The sequence below is a fragment of the Neomonachus schauinslandi genome, chromosome 8 (assembly GCF_002201575.2).
Source record: "Neomonachus schauinslandi chromosome 8, ASM220157v2, whole genome shotgun sequence".
Taxonomy (NCBI): domain Eukaryota; kingdom Metazoa; phylum Chordata; class Mammalia; order Carnivora; family Phocidae; genus Neomonachus; species Neomonachus schauinslandi.
In genome coordinates, this window is record NC_058410.1 from 145,341,146 (window position 1) to 145,346,759 (window position 5,614).

Sequence of the window (5,614 nt, forward strand, 5' to 3'; positions counted from 1 at the left end):
AGGGTGCTTCCCTTTTTCCTATTTCCAATGTGTTCCATATCCATACACTCCTCCAGGGATGCCAAATCTGGTTTTCTGTTTCTGTTTTTTGTTAATTCTTTTTTCTGCTCACATGGAAAGTAAAAATGATTGGTACGACGTCAGAAGGAAGAAAGGAAAAGAAAAGATTTATTCAACATCCCTGAATGCAACCAGCTTTGTCACCTGGACTACCATTTTACAATACGACTTAAAAAGAAGAAGATCCAAAGTAAGAGGAAGAGAGAGAGAGAGAGAGAGAAGGGATGAGTGGAGGAGAGAAGGGGAGGGAAGAGGAGAAGAGGGGGAGAGAGAGACTGGTGCCATTTCTTTAGTCGGAACGGCTAATCCTAAAGACAAGGGCATGAGAAAAATTAGGGTGATGTGAGCAGGATTCCAGCTGTATCTGGAAAAACACTTTGGACTGCGATCCGAGGGCCTTGGACAAACACCTATTCATGATCCTTTATTACATACCAGGAATAGAACACATGAACTCAAACACGGACTTTTGTTTCTTCAGTAAGAGCCTGGAAAATGACAAAGTAAGGAAAAGCCCATCATCTATCTGCTTTAATTTTGGAGACAAAGTAATGTTCATCCCCCACAATATAGAACACTTCGCTTTCAGATAAATCCACATAATGGAGAGGTCTTGGCTCCCAAGAAGTCAGCCATCTCCTTGTTTCCTTCCCATTCCACTGTACCTGAAAAAGTTGAGAACCAGATGCTCTGCACTAGTGGAGGTAGGAGACCTCCCCCCTTCAATAAACCAGTCCCTGTGGACTATTTCTGCTCAGAGATGGTCCTCTGGGGACTAGAGGAACTGATGCTGTGTCCTTGCACAGACGTAAGTGATCTGCAGTTTCCGCTTCGGCTTCTCTTGAAATGGCCCCTCTCTGAAGATGCTCTGCGAGGAGTCTGACTGCGGGGAGGTCACCTTGCTACGAGAAAGCCCACGCTAGAACCTGGAGAGAAAAGTGAGCAGAAAGCCACGTGGGGTAGTGCTGATGCCCCGGAGTGGAGCCTCCTCGGACCTTTGAGGCCAACCCTGCTGCCAGCTAAAGGAAGAGCAGCGAACAACCCCAACTCCAGGAGCAGAAGAGGGCCCAGCCAAAATTTCTGACCCAGGGAATTGTGAGCAAGTGTAATTAATGGTTGTTTAAAGTCACTGAATTTTGAGAAGTATGATACATTGCATTATATAACAAAAATAGTGACAGATTGGCAAAGACGGACAAAGAAGAGAAATCACCTTATCTGGAAGCTGATGGTAGGAAATGGGACTTTTACTGGTGTTGTAAGGAAAATTTAAGACCATACAAGGAATATAAATTTTTTTAAAAATGAGATCAGTTTGGGGGAATCTCATTTTTTTTTCATTTTTTATAAATACCAATAATAAGTTCTTTATCTACTGGTCTTATTTTTTTAATATTTTATTTATTTAGCTGAATCTACTGGTCTTAATGGATAACTTTGAGTCCTTACTCTAAGAAGCCCTGTTCTCCCAGCCACATGAATGTCTGAAATTCAGGTTCAGGAATGTCTGCAGAATTCCAGACTCAGATTGTAATGTGCTTGGGCAGACATCCTCAAGAGGCAATCATGTAGACATTTAAATTATGTCACATCCAAACCCAAACTATACATTTCCCCCTTATTGCTCTACCTATGCTCCCAAAGCAAAAACAAATCAACAGACCAATAAGAACAACAAACTAACAGAATACTCACTCCCTCCTCCTATATTTACTATTCTTTGCACAAGGCATCACCATCTGCGTAATCCAACCTGCAGGCCTTCCTAAGTACTAAGTATTAGACTCCAACGAGAGTCCAAATCCAGTGTCAATCTACCTTGTTCCTCAAATTTCTCCCTTGCCTTTCATTATTAAATTCATTGTTTTATCTATGCAGCAGATCCCTGAAAGAACCTCCAAAGTTGCCTGCTTAGGTTAGGACAGAGCGAAAAAGTCACTGGACCGTCTACATGTATGGCTTTCTCGCTCTGCGGCAGCCTGATCAGCCCCCTGACTCCTGCTTCTCCGAAGCCAGTTGAGCCAACAGGCTGTGAGCCGCGGAGGAACGTCCACTAACGTGCTCTTGGGAAAGCTCCCGCTGGTTCCCATGTCAAAGCTGGAAATAATGGAGAGGAAAAGGAAAACAGTTCCTCAACAGGCCTTGAACTGAAATTCTTAAATCTCACATTAAGAGGCTCAAACTCCACGGCTGACCTCTACCACTTTACAACAGAGGTGCTTCCTGAAACCTAGTCGGGCTGGACACATTTGGTTTCTTCAACAGAAATACAACGTGACCACAGATAAAATTTCCAAATTTTATACGGGATCCCCAGAGGACTTCAGCGGTTGGGGGTGTAGCTCAGTAGTAGAGCGCGTGCTTCGCATGTACGAGGCCCCGGGTTCGACCCCCGGCTCCTCCAAACGTGCCTTTTCGTGCGCTTTACCATGTTTCCCCTGCCCGCGTTAAAATAATAGACAGTCCAATGCATTCCTTTCAACATTATGCCGTTTGTACTCCAGGGGACTTGGTGCCACCAAGACGCAAACATTCACAGAAGAAGAGGGAAGAAAAGAAGCCGCACCCGTCAGCCTGAACGCCGCCTGGAACACCAAGGTGCAGCCGCATCCACAGACCCAAGCACTTCAGGTCTCATTTGGCAGAATCCCTGAAGAGCAGGGCAGAAAAAGAACAGAAAAGAGAAAAAATACATCTGTGAAGGTTCCTAGGTTTTGCGAGCACTGTGCGGTCCAAAGCGCAGGGGCCGGTGCCCCCTGCTCCCCCCCCGCCTCGGGGAGCGCGCCCGGAGCCGCGGCCTGCAGGCGTCAGGGGCAACCGAGACCCGCGCCGAGCGCACGTTCAGAGCATCATCGGGGAGCTGGAGACCCCCAGCTCTGCTCCAGGAGCGAGCGCCCCCCGACTGTAAAGGATAGATCCTGGAATGTGGAGCACGGTTACTTGTATTCCCTATTAAATGGACTTTCACAAGACGTTTACACAAAACGTATACTGGAAGGCTCCCACTAACTCCCCACCAACCCCTTGCTGAAGCTGAATCTCAGAAACTCTGGCAAACAACGGATTTAAATTCCTTACCTTTGGCATTTCCCCGCTGAACTCTTTTTGTTCCTAAATCTTTAAATGAATTAACACCTAGTGTAGCACCACACCGAATGTCCAGGAGGAAAATGTGGCCAAAGGTCTTTGGGTGGGAATAAGGACAAATAAATAAGTTGCTTTTATTTAAACAAACAAATCAACAGCATTTGTTAAAGAGTCGGTACAAACTACGGAATATGGAATATCAATGCTCTGCACTTCGTTTTCTGTGCAAGTCACACTTCGGGTGAATGCACCAGAATCGTTCCATTTTTCTTTGCAAAGCCTTTTTACATGCTACCTTTTGTATTAGAAAAGGATGCTTTAAAATGGAAGTCAAGGGCGCCTGGGTGGCTCAGTTGGTTAAGCGACTGCCTTCGGCTCAGGTCATGATCCTGGAGTCCGGGCTCCCTGCTCGGCGGGGAGTCTGCTTCTCCCTCTGACCCTCCCCCCTCTCATGTGCTCTCTCTCTCATTCTCTCTGTCAAATAAATAAATAAAATCTTTAAAAAAATAAAATGGAAGTCAAAATTTAAAAGATGATGTCTAAATTCCCTCATTTGGAAAAGCTAAAAGCAGTTCCTCCCAGTTCCTCTGAGATCGCGAGAGGTAGCAGGGATCCCTCACAAGCTCAGTTTCCTTTAGGACTCAAACCCCAGACTGCCACGTTAGCCAGCTGAGCCACAGAACCCCCTGCCAGGGCCATCTCTGGGCTACCCTCACTCGGGTACGTTGTTGTCACACTGCTGTCTAAATTATTTCAGGGCAGAGGCTAAGTGAATGAGCTTTCTTCTCTTTGATTCTCATTCTCTTGCCTCCTGACTGGGACGCTGAGTAATCAGCATTGGAAAACAGCTTGGACCACCGTCTTCCATTTTGCCAAGCACCCATTCTTGGGGCATGATTTTCCTCTTGCTCTTTACGGCCTCACTGTACTTCCCATGGAGCCCTGAAACTGCCTCAGAGAATCTCTCAAGCAGCTGTTAAAAGCCATGAGATATAAGAAGTCGCCATAAAGCAACCAAACAGTGGCCACATAACCCGTGAGGGCATCAGTATGTAGGATGCATTGTTCCAGGGGAAGGGAGTAGCTGACTCCTAGACCCTCAAAGCCCCCAGCAGAGGCGTGCATGGCCCACCCTAACTCAGGTGGCTTCTGGTTGGACCTCCGAATGTGTCACTCCTTCTCCGGCTAGTCTGGCGGTGTCACAGATTTCCCACATCATTACACCGGGGTCTCTGCACCTGCAACACTTCTGGCTGTCCCCCCAGCAGGAAATGCTGGAAGAAGGGCCCCAAAGAACAGGACCTGAAACGTTGCCTCAGGAAAGTTAGATCCAGATGGAAAAAGGAAACATCCCAAATAAAAAACAGTAATTGTATGTTGTCAGTCATTGCTATAGCAAACTCTGGAGCCCAGCATCCTGGTCGGGAAACCGGGCGGTGGTTTTGTCTGGAAGACTCTGTCTCTGGGACCCACAAAGAAGCACAGGGAGGCCTCCTGGAGGCAAGGCAAGAACTACTTCCCAGTAGCAGCTTTACTTTTATAACAACCTCCCCACCCCAACCCCCCTTGTGGACGAATATTCAAACCTTAGCCATCACAGGGGCGCAAAGAACAGACGCTTCCCTCCTGTTGCAAAATTTGTGGTGGCCAAATATGAATTTGGGGGAGTAATCCTAAATGACTGTGTCTTCTCTTTTAGTTTTCATTCGGATACTTTTCTCCCTGTGCGAAATCTGTACGTTCCTGAATGTCCCAGTAAGTTGTAGATCAACTCTCCGGTTCCCCAGTCGCCTCCCCTCCGCTCCCTCGAATCACAGGGCGAGGCTCAGTTGGCGCCAGGACGTCGCCGAAAGGGGCGCTTAGAGGCGAGTCGACATTCAAAAGTAACTTGGCGAATAACTTCATCGCCCGGAAGCGACCCTCCAAATGCAGAGATGAAGACTGTGGATCAGAACGCAGCGGTCGCCGAACCTGGGGACCGTCCGGGACATGGGAAATTTCCCACTTCCACCTGAAGGCTCCAGTGCGCGGACACCCGCCGGCTGGGGGGTAGGGGTGGGGGGGCGGCCTTTAGAACGAAATGCACCCCACCCCACCCCGCCCCGCCCCGCGGTCGTGTCTACCGTCCAGGTCTGAGAAGCGCTAACCTAGAAAGCGCAGCTGCGGGGCTGCAGTGCGCTGAGCTGCTGGGAGTGGTGAGGGGGAGGAGGCGATGCGAGCGGAGGGAAGGGGGGGGAGTGGAGGAGAAGGCGACACAGGACGCGGCGAAGAAGGGAGGGGGGGACAGGAGGAGGAACCGGAAGGAGACGGGAGAAAGCCTCGCGGGGCCAGGTCTCCGCACCGAGGACCGTCAGCGGCGCAGGGGCTTCGGCCGGCGGGGGAGGCAATTCGTGCGGGCGCTGCCTCTGCGTCTGGTTCCACCAGGGAGGTGGGAAACCAGAAGGTTCTCTTCCTCCTACGGAGAGTG

General features: G+C 49.1%; 1 non-coding gene across 1 annotated transcript; it reads left to right on the top strand.

The window, feature by feature from the left end:
- Window positions 1-2,392: 2,392 nt before the first annotated feature.
- Window positions 2,393-2,464, top strand: TRNAA-CGC. Its single transcript has one exon. It is a non-coding gene; the product is annotated as a tRNA-Ala (tRNA).
- The last annotated feature ends 3,150 nt before the right edge of the window (window positions 2,465-5,614 follow it).